Below are 15,069 nucleotides of genomic sequence, written 5' to 3'. Positions count from 1 at the left end.
GTCAAAAAGAAACCAGGTTTACGGCACTTTTGCATTTCATAGACTCCATATGGTTCTAAGCATTTCAGTAAAAAAGCGAGAGTCGGTGGTATCAAAATAAAGATAAATGTTAAATTGCTTACAGTTGTTTGATGTGGTTTTGTTCAGTCTATATTTTCGGTGCCTCCATAGCTATAAATGCACACCACAAACACCACAGCGACAATAAAAGACATGAAAATCAGGTTGCTGATGGCACAGACAGATCGAGGCGAGAACACAATCTGAAAATAGCAGCAGAGCAAAAGGAGAAAACCTTGAAGGGGATTTAATTTGGTACAATTCATTTGAACCTTTGGATTATATCTAGAACTGTAGCACTGAGATGGATTAGTACAGTTTTAAAGGGACCATGCAATTCACTTTTAAAACATGTCTATGATGCATTGCATTGCAGTAGTTCTAAATAATACTGCTTTTGGCTGCTCCCTGGTTCAGAGGGGGTAGCCACAGCAAATAGCTTTGCATATTTGATTTGGCAGATCTTTATACCAGAAGCCCTTCCTGACACAACCCCAAATGGGAATTGTGTCTCCTCCCAGGATCTAACTGAGGATCTTTTGCTTGTTAGGCGAATGTATAATCCACTGAATTATGAAGCCGTTCATTATAGCAGCTACAAATCTGATATTTACTCTTTGCTTTATAATAACACATTATTACTCGCTCAGATTTCCTTATTACTGTTCACACACTTAAATCTTTAAAAAAAAATGTCTTTCTTTGTTTTCTCTCTGACTCTTTTTTTTTTTTTCTGACTGTCACACCAGGTTCATGCCCCCCATTTGGCCACAACGGGAGACTGAAATATTGTCTTGGTTTCATTTTGTCAGACTCATCTTTCTCTCTCTCTGGCCCTGACAGCCTGTGACAGTCCGTAGACTCTGTGTGCATCGCCGTCGCACACAGACTCACATTCTTTGTGTCTTAGTCACTTGCGCACAGAAAATGTCATTGTCAACATCCAGAGAAACAGACAGAGGGGGAGCGGTGGGACTGCTGGGGGGGTGAGAGAAAGAGAGGATGTCAAGTGTTGACTTGTGGTTTTAAGTTATCAGCAGAGAATGGACAAGGACTGACAAGTATAGCGGTGAAGTGCTGAACAGCTGATAGTATGTCTGAAGTGAAGCGTGCGGTCCTGGTCAAATTGAGATGACGTTTGGAAGATAAATGGTCTGGAAAAAACAAAGAAAGAGAAGAAATTCTCTCTGGGCTTTATGTCTGACCTCTTACAATTGATCCTTTTGCCACTAGAAGATTGGGATGTATTTTTTCACAGTTACACATGTTTCAAGGGGTTTTTGTCCATCTTGCTGCACCTGAGTAGATTGATTGGTAGGTTGAGGGATGGAAGGTGGTGTGGAAGGTAATGGGGAGTATTGATACCAAAGCTGGTACTGGTATCAGATCAATACTGCATGATCAATACTGGTCTGTTTTATTTATAGCCCATAGCATATTTAAACTCAGAAGTTGAAATTTGCAGTGTTACACACAAGAAATTAAAAGGTTTCATTATGATTACACTCAACCTCTCTACTTTCTTTGTTTTTGCTACTGTCTATTTTAATGTGCACCACTGAGTTCACCAATCCATCGTAATGGTTATTCCCAGTAGAATATATCCTCATGCATCATCACGTTTGCCATTTGACAACCAGTTTCTTTTCTTTGCTTTTAAAGCACCATCTTCAGATATTAAAGAAAGCTGAGCAACCACTGGGATGAAAAATTCAGCGTGTGTACTTGTCCTTGATCAGTTCAAAACTTGAAGTCCAAGTCTTTTTCTTGTCTTTTCTTTCTCATGTTTCACACTAAAAGTTAAAGGTCCTCAGTTTGAGACAGGGAGGAGACGCAGCCCAGCCTCAAGGGGTCACGAGCTTGTGTACTCACACTGCTGATCCCACCCCTGGATAAATAGGAGTGCTGGGCATCTGGCACAAAAGCTCTGCCAAATCAGGTATGTGGATCCATCTATTGTGGCAGCCCGTTGGGAAATAAGGAGGCAGCCGAAAGTACCTATAAGGCTAAATAAGTATGGTTTGTCTGTTAATAGATATTTGGTACATATGTAATCAGGGCAGCACTCATTTGTCAAATTTTACAAGGTTTTCATCACGTATTTTATGCCCTGTGTGTTTGTGCCGTGTGTTATAAACAGATACACCTGGCTCCTTACATAAGCTAAAGCCTACAAGGCTGCGGCACACCTCCACTGTCAGAATTTCCACTGCACTTGCCTCACAATGTTTATGCAGGCATGTGCATGTACGCACAGGGGTACACAAACACGTACACGTGCAAGTTCAGTACAAGGTTCATTAAAGAAAAAAGTAACAACAGTACACAATAACGTAAAGCTGAAAATGTGCTCTACACACATCCACCCTTACTTACCTCTGTGAGTAGGTGGAGGTGTGTGTGGGTGTTTGCTTTGTTTTGTTCGCGTTCTCTTGGTTTTCAACTTGTGGATTTAAATGAATTTGCTTATTAATGTGTGACTTCATAGTTGATGTTTTAACCAAGTCCACATGCTGAATCAGCAGTTAGCCCTCTTTATTCATCCAGAGAACCCAAACAGACGCCCACACAGAAAATGGGACATCACATGCACGCACACACACGTCCTATAAGGAAAGGGGCAGGACAGGGCAACTGAGCTACGACATAATAACCACTGGGCCAGAGAGGACAACGACGGATTAGAGAGTGACAGAGAGTGCAGAAGAGAGATCAGGGTCATTACAGAGTGACAGTGCTGAGAGTTAGCTAGAGCTGATAACAACACCAAAGAGTGAGTGATGATGAAGCTGGTAGTTACAAAAAACTGCAACACTGAGGGTTTGCTTTTTCTTTGGAATGTAATCATCACTGATAATATGTTACTCGTATTTGGACATGCAATAACCACACGCATATGTACTTGATAATGTCATTCCCTTTCAAGCTAACAGAACAGCTTGAGTTTTTTGTTTTAAAGCATCCATTTTCTACCACCTATCTGGGTCCAGGTTGTAGGGACAGTCAGGCAGACATGTCCAGAAGTCTCTGTCTCCAGCCATCTCTTCTAGCGCTTCTGAAGGAATACCATGGCTTTTCTAAGTCAGTAGAAAGACTTACAGTCTTTTCCAGTGAAAAACCCACTGCACCTTTACTGCTTCCAAAAGAATTAAGAGGAAAATTAGTAGCCAAATGGTGCTAAACAAATAAACTTGACTAATTCATCATTATCAAGTGTGACTAGATTTTGGCACTTTACTAGTCTGGAGAATTTAGGTGTATAGTCACAGTCTTCCCAGGAGTGGACATTCCAGCAAATCCATCCCAAGATAAGACTGAGCAATCCTGAGAAAAAAATGCAAAAAGAGGTGACAGACAGACAGACAGACAGACAGACAGACAGACAGACAGACAGACAGACAGATAGACAGACAGACAGACAGACAGACAGACAGATAGATAGATAGATAGATAGATAGATAGATAGATAGATAGATAGATAGATAGATAGATAGATAGATAGATAGATAGATTGATTCACAGTTTCCCCTACACTGGTAAAGAATATAAAATGATAAAGCATTTAAAAAAAAAGAAATGGTATAATCTACAATAAAAGCAGTAGAATTAGAAAAAGACTGAACAAGTATGGTTTGTTTGGAAGAGTTTTTAGGAGAAAGCCTCTTCTCCCTGGACATGTTTCCATGTCCAGGGAGCAAACAATGTGTGCTGTATGCAGTATGTCAGAAAAGCTAAAAAGGGTACGGTGATGTGAAAAAAAGAATTACCAAATGAATTGGCTACCTTTGAATGATTAATGGGGCTGAAGACTGATATCAAGCAATATGTTTTTTCCACAGTCAGAAATCAACTTTCTCATGAAGGTTTTGGATATTAATGCTCAAGTTACGAATTATGGAGTGAACTTAGTTTTTCACAGCACTGCAAAGAGTCTTATGGTGAAAACTTTCTCTTTCACTTGCCTGTAACCCAGAAACCCAGCCCAAAACTGCACCAAAACAAACACGAGCACGTGAATGTTGTCATGTGAAAGCAAGAACTGTCCTTCCCCAATTCTTTGTACAAAGTTGAAAATCGAACTGCTGTCAAAAATAGAATAATTATTATTTTTGTAGATATTTTTCTTTATTAACCAAGCATGGTTTTACTTAATCCTATCCTTAGTTTGAAAAGATCAGAATGACCCTTTACAAAAGACCATATAAGAGAGCATATAATTACATAATATCATACAAATATACAGCAATTCAGTTATTTTTTGAATTGCTTTGCTGTGAAAAACTTTCACCACCAAGAATGCCACCATCTCTCTGCAACTTTTCCAGCTGGCATCAGCACAAACGTGTGCAATAATCGTGTGGTCATAATGAGGATTTAAAATTTTAAATGATGCAATGCAGTAAAAGATCATTTTTAATGCATTTATAGGAAACAATAGAATAGATGTTAGTTTCAAACATGTTTACTTGGTGGAGACTTTATTTTTTAAAACACTACATACAAATACTTGTACATATAGAAACCTGGCAAAAAAAAAATGTGACAATATTTTCCCATAAAGGTTGTTTTTCACGTTAGTTGATTTGGTTCCTTTTTTTCACTATTAAGTAATCTTCATGTGACTTTTTGAAGATGCACTGTCACAAAAATTGACCGGTTTTCTTTAGAAGCAATTGAGCAAAATAATTTTGAGGTTACTGTCGGATATTCAGGATTTTAAAATTTTCAATGGTTAGATTTCTGCACAATAAGCCATAAGGAAACGTATGTGTGGGTTTTGAGGATGTGAATACAAGCAGCGTTTTGCAATGAGGGTACCACATTACAACACCTTTCCCCAAGAAACCAGATACAAATATAGTTCTGGTTAGAAAGAACAATTCCTCATTTTAAGTTACTTCCCTTCCAATTTCATGAGAAGGGCAAGTGCACAGCAGTATATTGAGAAGGGTGCGATAAAAAAGAGGGAATGGAGGCAAATTGAAATGGATTTTAGCACGTCTCAGAGAAAAACAGGACAGGGAGAAGAAATGGAAGAGCAAGCACTTCATGTTTCACTTCTGCAAACCTCACTGGATATCTGGAAATGAGATAATGCCTAGTTACTGTAACTAAGAGCCCAGGGACAAATAAACTGGTTCTTAAAATACTTCTAGCTATCATGGGGATCTGCTGGCACCAGTACAACTCCAGTTTTTTTTTTTTTTCCAAGGACTGAAAAGAGGGTTAATGAACAACTGACTTAATGTCCCGGAGCAAATAAACTCTCCACAACCATTTTCACTCCAAGCATGAGGACACAGCCGATACCCTGTCCAGACCCTGTGAACTGAGTTCTCTGTGCAGGAAAGTTAATTTCTCAGTGGACCAAGGGGGAAAAAAGACACCTTATACATCCACCCTGAAATGACTGATTTGTGCAGACATGATGTATAAGAGAACAGCTAGTTTGAAATGGACAGACAAATTTTGGAGAAAACACTCTTACTCTATTGATTTTCTCTCTCACAGATATGTACAGTCCTGTAAGTATGACGTCAGCTCTTTGTAAGATAATAACAGGAAACTGTGCAAGAGGATGTGCGGGAAAACCGAATACCAAGCCATTGTATAAAGAATTAGAATGATGACAAATTTGGAGCACAAGACTTTGGACATATTTGTGCAGTCTTTGGGAGGGCCTGATATTTTGAGTTTGTACATTTTTAGAAAGTGAGGTCATTTGGGTGCCTCCTGCTACAAAAGGACGTTGTTCAATTAATAGTCTGTTCCAAAGTATTGGTTAGAATTGAGCTTTTCATCATAGTGGTAAATTGGTCTTAATTGTGACCCTAAACCAAGTTGAATTACAGCTGCTGTTTTGGAAAAGATGGGTTTTTCCAAGGATACCTTACTACATTATTAGTAAGCTATTACTAAAGATGTTGTAGTTCTCTTATAAGCCTAGCCCAGGGGTGGGCAATCTCAGTCCACGAGGGCCGGTGTCCCTGCAGGTTTTAGAATTGTCCTTGAACCAACACAGCTGATTTAAATGGCTAAATTAGCTCCTCAACATGTCCTGAAGTTCTCCAGAGGTGTGGTAATGAACTAATCATGTGATTCAGGTGTGTTGACCCAAGGTGAGATCTAGGTAAGATCCTGCAGGTTTCAGACATCACCCTGTTTCAGCACACCTGAATCAAATGATTAGTTGATTACCAGGCTTCTGGAGAACTTCAAGGGATGTTGAGGAGGTAATCTAGCCATTTAAATCAGCTGTGTTGGATCAAAGACACAACTAAAACCTGCAGGACACTGGCCCTCGAGGCCTGGAGTTCGACACCTGTGCCTTATAGCCTACGTTATCCGGGAGTTAATTGGGTCATTAGGTGGGCACCATGCTTCATAGGTGTTTCGATGATAGGCCCACAATACCTCCAGAGTCCTCATTAGCAACATCTGGTGTCCCAGGTGTGCCCCCCCCCCCCCCCCCCCCCCCCCCCCCCCTTATTTGGGTCCAGGTGCTGTCTCCAAAGTCAACTAATAGGCTGTTCGCAAATTTAGTAGGAGGTTTACCAATGAGCTTTTCCTTGAACGCCCATGTCCTTCATCAGCTTAATAGTTGACTTGCCCTCAAGTCCTCTGCCGCCAACCTGAAATGGACAAAATCTGGCTTTCCATGCACTTTGCTCTGCATCAGCTACTAGTTCAGCATACTTCAGGCTCTTGTATTCCTGGGCCTCTTCAACTGCGTCCTCCCAGGTCATTGTCAGCTCTACCAAGCAGGCAGTTTTAAGAAGTATGTTCAAATTATGTGATCAGGTCTAAGGCTTGTCATGATCTTTGTTGGGATCATGACACTGTTGGTTCTGTCCTGTGTGGATGTTTCAGCCTTGCTCAGCTCTGTTTAGAACCCAACCAGGAATGTTTATGTCAAGAGTTAGAATGACACACTTAATACACTTGTTCTGGGCTGCATGTCTGTGCAACCTGACTGTCTTACAACTTACACCACTGAAAGCACAGGAGCTCAATTTTACCTGGTAAGACTTGGAACTAAATTAATAAGTATTTAAAAGTGTGGGGCTAATTGTTGTTTAGTGGCTGCAGTTTAACAACTGAAAGCCAGACTGGAAACTTCACTTTCAAATGACACGAAAATCCCCTTAACAGGAAGCCTGGCACAATGCAAATAGCTGGAATGATTAAAACTAGAGAAGATTATGTGTTGGGGCTTTCCTCCAGTCACATTCAGCTCCTCAGTTTGTGTCCATAGCAAAGCCAGGACGTGTTTTGTTGTCTTGTTAAACTTAAAAATGCATTTTCAGAATAATGCGCACATTGATGTGCATGTGTGTGGTCTCAGACAGAGGGTGGACTGAGGACAAAGTGTGTGTGTGGGTGGGTGGGTGGCTGGTGGTGTTAGACAAGGCCGCACATGGAGCCACAACACCCTCACAGCAAACAACAAGGAGACCAAACTACCAGCTCAGCCCATACAAACTCACTCTCCCCACTTGACAACACTATTGTGGCAGAGGGAAGAAGGAGACTGTGTGTGTGTGTGTGTGTGTGTGTGTGTGTGTGTGTGTGTGTGTGTGTGTGTGTGTGTGTGTGTGTGTGTGTGTGTGTGTGTGTGTGTGTGTGTGTGTGTGTGTGTGCAGACTCTGGGGTGGGGTGGTCATCTGAATTTCCTCCAGAGAGTGAAACAAATGGATTGAGGGAGATTCACTTCCCCATTGGGACAGACAGATAATATTGACACAGTCTGTCACAATGAGAGGCAGACTGAGCAAAAATTTCTGACCTGCCATTTACTGAAAGTCTGCCTGACGAACAAACTAAATCAGAGTTCTTATGATGATCACTCACAGGATGTGTTTTGCAAGTAAACAATGCAAATTCAAAACAGCACCCAATTAACTATTGTTACATCATTGTGAGCAGATGACATCTCCTCCTTCTTCTTCCCTGAAATCCTGACATCTGTCTGCTGCGAAATAACCCAAATCACTGCCAGGATGTAGGAGAAACAGTGTATCAAGCACTCCTTCACATTACTTCTGCTGCCATTCCTGTAATTCTTGCTATTGGTCCTTTAGGGATAACTGTTTAAGCTTTAAATCCTTAAATGCACCTTTACCTGTTTTGTGCAAGACATTTTAGATTTTAATTTCAGTTGTTTGAGTTTATTTTCAATAGGCCGACATGACTAAAAGCGTAATTTTATTGCTGCCAGCTTAAATAAAGCTTGATCATTTGGCAAACTGTATGAATTTCAATGGTCAGGCGCTGCTATTCAGTCAGATGCTGTCATCACAGAGACAAACAGGAGATGTACCTTTGTAATGGTACCTTCATACATTACCTTCAAAGTACACATAATGATAAAGGAAACCACAAAGATGCCACAGTGCAACAGCAGAAAGCTACCCATGCCTCCTCCAAGTGGACTAGGAAATCTGCCGTCCACAGCTGTCCACGTGCATGTGCACAAGATAGTATAATCCCATGCTTATGTCTGATTTAGACTTCTGCAGTAAATCTTTGTAGAGCCAGATATAATCTACGCAAGTGGCCAATGCACTCGCCAGGAGTCAACCTTGTGCATTATGCAAGTGTTTTATATGCAATGCTAGCCATAATAGAATCAAAGAAAATGCTGGGAGTTTTTTTTCCTCCTGGGTCTCCACTATTTCTCTTTTTGTGGCAAACTAAGTTCTCAAATGTTTTCACTTCTTTCCCTGGTTTCAGCAATTTCTCTCCAGGAATTTGCTGGCATGTGTTAGTACTTGTATTGAGCAATGGTCATTTTTTTTCTATTTTTAAACTGTTGTGAAAATTTTAACTGGATGAGTTTAGGAGGCACTGATGGTACTGAATAGGCCAATCACTACACGCAATGTGTAGTGACATTTCCAAGGAGGTGCACGTCAGGTTACAAAGTGGGGTCTCAAGCACAATTTACAATTTACATCATCAAAGATCCTGACAGCACAGATGGCATGTCCATCTGTGAAATGCTGATTGGAAAGGAAATGAAGTGACAGCAGAGTTTACAGGAAATGTATTTGTATGTTCTAACTTTGCTCTTCTCTGTGGCTGGCTGATGGACCAACAACAACACAAGCACGAGTGCCCCACAGACCAGTGTACCACATGTTTTGTACACTGCCCCCTCTGGCAACAGAGCTGTCTGCACACAGACATCCCTGGACTGCTGTCTGCTAGCATAAAGTATAGAGCATAATATAAACTCTGTGTCAGAGCGATAATTGTCGTGACATAATTGGTATTAGAGATGGCACGATACCACTTTTTTATGTCCGATACCGATATCATAAATTTGGATATCTGCCGATACCGATATGAATCCGATATAGTGTTTTTTAATCAATAAAACTGTTTTTTTTTATATCTTGCTGCATTTTGTATAAGTTCATACTCAAGTTTAAAACAACAACTACACTAAAGCTATTCTGTTATACCTGTATGCAAAAAAAAATATTTCATAGTTCAGCAATACTGATCAATCTAATAAACTCAAACCTACACCATCCTCCCTATTCTGGTATTTTAAAGAGTACTTAGCATAAATATTAAGCAACCTAACTAATAGGGTTCCAACTCCCAGCAACAACAAAAATAAATAAATAAAAAATAGGGAACCACCCCTCACGCTCCACCTCATGATGCTTAATCGACGTAATCAACCTTAATTTGATGCAGTGTGGAAAAAAATGCACAGAAATCAATTATTTTTCAAGAAATATTAAATAGATTCAACATCTTTCTTCAACAGAATTGCAGACTGCACAGATGGTACCTTCCCAAAGGAAAAAGTACTATAGCTTACTAGGGTATATATATTAGACTTAATAGTTACTATATACAGTAATTGACTTCTATTCATTTTACATCAAATTAAAACTTTGGGTGTCAGATAATTATTTATTAAAAGCTAGACATTTTAAATGAGAATAAGAAAGAAAAGTATGTCTTTGTGCCCCCTTTTCCCTGTTAATGCCCTATCGGCCCCCCTGGCTAAACTTTGCTAGATCCGCCCCTGCACAGTTACCAGCGTCAGCTACGTAGAAAAAGATCCTGGAGTAGAAAGTAATATTAAATACATTCTAACAACAGCTGATCAAGTTTAAACGTGCTGCTGTTGTTCAGCCGCTGGTTTCCTCTTTCTGGTGCAAAGTGGGCCAAAAGCAAACTAGAGACACGGACTAGCGACAGAAAAGCCGATCAGCTGATCGTTAAGCAGTTTCATGATTGAAGTAGCAGCAGGAGAGGCAGTCGCTCCATATATCGTTTGTTAAGCTTAACGCAGGAATGCTTTACAAACATTTAGAGATGGACTTACACACTTGCTTTACTTCTCTCGGGAAAACTTTGTCGGAGATGAAATGCCAGGTTGCTAGCGAAGCTCCAAATGCTATCCAGACCACCGACAGGTCCCGCATGCCACAGCCGCTCTATCACGTGATGCATACTGCTCCGACTGCTAACGTTCTGAGGTGAGTTACGGCGTGTTGCAAGTTTTGTGAGGTGCTTTCGTGATATTTAATGGATCGGATTACATTTTTTTATTTTTCTCCGATATCCGATCCAGTAATTTAGGTCAGTATCGGACCGATACCGATACGTAATATCGGATCGGTCCATCTCTAATTGGTATCACAAGTATGTCACCCAAGAGACTGTTTCACCTACTGTTTCACTCTCTTCACTACTTAGGTTTAGATGCTAAAATCTACTACACTTGGTTTGGCTTGTGCATATTTAAGCAAGCAGCTTTGACAAAACAGCAACTTTTGACTTCATGGGAATGAAAATATCATGTGAAACTTCAGCGATCATGGGAGCGTAGTTCTTACTGTCCTGAGTTTTGGTCAGGCAGAGATGATTGCAGAGAAGAGTGACCCAGATAATCACCATCGTGTATTTACTTTCATCGTGTAAAAGTTGCATAACTTGTTTGTTTATATTCCACATTCTGAATAAAATTACACACAGCTACCCTTTTCCACAGCCCACAGATATTTACTGTTAATCTTACTGCAAGCAAGAAGAGTCCCTGATGTACTGGTTTGTGTATTCCCCTCATTCAGCCTGTGGATTTCAGGTGAATTTCTTTCTGATTTCTTTTATTTTTTATTTTTTGTGTGTGTGTCTTTAATTTCTCCTCTCCTCGCGCTACAGATATGTATGCACTCCTACCTGGCGTCCACGTATGTGGACATCACATTTTGTGTTGTCTAGACCAAAATACTGAAACTGATATCAAGCCCTCTACAAGGGCCTGATATCCGCTTACAAGGAGGTTATACTGCCACTCTTCTATCGAAACTTAAAGCGAATGTCCTCATATGTGGATCTAATTTTTCTCAGAAACCAAAATCAGGTAAAAAAACAAACAAAAAAAACATCACTAATTCTTTGTTTTTACATTCATCAGGTCCCAATCAGCCCAAATAGCAAAGAGAAATGAAAATGCATGCCATGAAAGAGTGTGGGCATTCGAGGTTAAACACTCTTCCTGTAGATATTTATACACAAACAAATGTGTGTAAATCTTTTTAGCAAGTGCAGTCAGCTGGGACAGACTCTCTCTGAGTCACATGCAATGAAACCTGCTGTCTGTGTCCCTTCTCGCCTCAGATACAGTAATGGCGCACACAACGCAAACACACATAGTGGTGCGTCAGGAAGGTGTGTCTACTCATGTGTATACTGTCTGCATGTAATCATCTGTGCATGTTTTTCTGCTAAAACTGTGCCCTAACCACCGTGACCTCTAGATAAAGTGTGTGTGTGCGTGCGCGCATCTTGTCAGGAGTGTGTCAAACGTGGGAGTGACCGCTGCGCTGTTTACACACGACGCCTTGGTGCGACCTCGGAGGTTGCCGGTGACCGTGATTGGCTGCCAGCTACCAGCTCATTAAGCCGCTAGCATGGGGACAACGTACGAGGAGACACACTCTCCATTTGTTTCACAACACATGAACATAGTCACACACAGTCGTCAGAGGGACACCGCAGGCATGGCAGGCGGCCACGCGCACATGCCCGGTCCTGCGTGTGCGTACACACATCGGAGCGCACCGGCAGCAGAGAGTCTATCTGGCCCCGGTGACCCGGCTGAACTTTGGCTCACCCTCACTGGTTCTCTCCACCACACAACATCGCACCTAGATGCCTGTTGGCTGCTGGACCAAACCACGGGGTCATGACTTTGAGAAGAGAACAGAACTAAATCATTACAACAAAACTGGAAATGTCATGTTTTAGAAGAAAGAAGAGGTGAAGTAAATGTATGTAGTTTGGGGAAAGTCATTAAAAAATGGGAACTTTAGAGGAACTAAGAAAAAAAAAAGAAAACTGAATTTTATCCTGATGACCATGTCTTTTCTTGACACCATCCAGCGGGTGTTGAAAGAGTGCTGTCAGCAAAATCACTGAGAAACTGTTGTCCATTAAAGATCACCTCAGGACAGGAGAATGAGAGGTAATCAATGAGTCTAAAGGACGAGTCTTGCCTATTAGAGCACAGGGCTTATTTTCATTCCTGTCACTAACAATATCATAGTACTCACCAAGTGAAATTACAAACTTTGAGAGCATGGCATCTTGGTGCCCTTTCTAACTGTCTGACTGCTTTTGCTGCTCCCACTATTGATTTTCTGCCACTGTACTCCGAGAACAGAGCAATTACCTTGGAAAGTAGAGTGACAGCCGATAAAAGTTAGAGTCCACATTATGTCAATTAATATCAAAGTGCAACCCAACGCAAGTATTATCCTGCAAGAAAAGAGTAAACTTTATAACCAACATGACTGATTTCTGAGCATTATAAGACTTTATTTGTTGCCAAGCCATAGTTCACAACATGTTTGTCTGAATTTGTAAGAATGAAGGAGTATTAGCACATAAATAATGGCACCGTGCACCGCATTTTTTTTCTGCTTTGTTATTTTGTTTGCTTGTTCTCACAGGTTGTTTTTGAGCATGAAGGGTGGATGGGAGAACATCAGCATCCATAACTCCTTATCTGTTTCTCAGAAAAACCATTGTCTTCATTTTACTCGTCTCAGTCGAGGAACAAACATGCCAGTGCAGCCTTTGCTGTCTATGGCCCACATCCAAACAAGGCCCTACACCTCCTCACTCCTCCACATTTACATGGCATATCTGCCACATTAAGTAACCTACTAGCCTTGAATGGGAGTGAGTTATAAAGCCCGAGTCTTTATTGATTTGGTGGCTGTTTACTAATGATGTTCTTTGAAGGTGTAACACCTGGTTTTTGTCCACTTCTTATAAATCTTAAGCGAACCTGGCCAATTAAGAAGCATAAGTCCATCAATCAATTAACAAAAACAAGAGGCGGTACAGGTGGTGACCACAGACCATTGCTCTCTCCTCATCTCACATGACTGATTTTACTCTAGTGATCAGGGGGCTCTTGGATGCTATTTGGGTGGTGCAAGATACACCAACACATAATGTCCCAGACGATTCAGACTGGGGGAAAATAAATGCCTTTAACTGGACTTTAAAACTACTTGAGCACTCTGGTCACATGAGGCCACCCATTGTAAAAAAAAAACAAAAAAACACACACACAAACAAAAGAAAAAACCCAAGGCCACTACACCAGCACAGCGTCTCAGGATTCAACATAACTAACAGCGCTCAGGGTATCTTTGGATAGCACTGCATAACTGGTCATTCCAGATCTTTTGCAGGCACCATCATAAAATTCGCCACAGCACCTTCAAGCGCTTTCTTCTCTCTCTGTGAAGAGAATAGGGCACCAGTAACAGACTAGCAAAGTTGGGTGTTCTGGCAAATCTCAGTTGATCGGCATGGTGCTTCTGTTCCTCATTACACAAAGGAGTAAGGAGGAACATTTGATGCTGCATTAAATGCAGCATCTAAGGAGCTGATCGCGGACTTCACTACAAAGCAGGCGAGGAATTACAAACCCCTCATCATCAGTGGCACGCCAGTGGAGAGAGTGGACAGTTTCCGATACCTGGGTGTCCACATCACTCAGGACCTGTCATGGTCCTGCCACATCAACACCCTGGTTAAGAAAGCCCGTCAGCGTCTCTTCTTCCTCAGAAGACTTAGAGACTTCCATCTGCCACTGAAGGTGCTCAAGAACTTCTACTCCTGCACCATCGAGAGTGTCCTGGCGGCAAACATCTGCACCTGGTTTGGGAACAGCACCAAGCAGGACAGACGAGATCTGCAAAGGGTGGTGCGCTCGGCAGAACGCATCATTCAATCAGAGCTTCCTGACCTGCTGTCCATCTACACCAAGCGGTGCAAGGCCAAAGCTAGGAAGATTATGATGGACCTCTCCCATCCCAACAATGGACTCTTCTCACTGTTGAGGTCTGGGAAGCGCTTCCGCTCCCTTAAGGCCAAAACAGAGAGAATGAGGAGGAGCTTCTTCCCCCAGGCTATTCGGGCCCTGAACCAGGTGTAACTCTGTCAGAGAAAGTGAAGTCTTGTGTTGTTTCACCCTGCTCCTTACCTAAGAGACCCTCCAGAGCTACAAGTGTGAAACCACAGAGTTACACTACATGATTGAGTGGGAGGTATGTAGGGGCCAGTCTGGAAGTGGGCCTTTGTGTTGGAATTCAATTAAGAACTTTCCTGGTTACAATGACCGAGGTACACCCTCTGGTTTATGTGGGAATGTTCTAGAGAAAGTGGAAAGACTCTTCAGCCTTTCTCCTATGATTTTACAAAAAAAAAAACATGCAATATCTTGTTTGTTACTATACTAAATATAGCTAAGCACAGTAATCTTCAAGCTTAGATTTGCAGCCTATCTCCAAGGCAAATTTGCCACATGTGAGCTATTATGAAGTGTTTATACATGTCAGGTCCTGGTAAAGGACATGCTGAGTCATCGTCCTTAAAGAAGAGAATCTGCTGACCAAATTAGCTTTGCAGGGGGAAACCCCCGTTACACAAGAGAATGACATTTAAACTGCTTCTCTTTCTTAA

This window comes from Mchenga conophoros, linkage group LG6 (genome assembly GCF_057382185.1).
Source record: "Mchenga conophoros isolate Kocher_MC1m ecotype Shallow Benthic linkage group LG6, M_conophoros_male_GT1.1, whole genome shotgun sequence".
In the NCBI taxonomy this organism is placed as follows: Eukaryota; Metazoa; Chordata; class Actinopteri; order Cichliformes; family Cichlidae; genus Mchenga; species Mchenga conophoros.
This window is presented reverse-complemented; position numbering follows the sequence as displayed.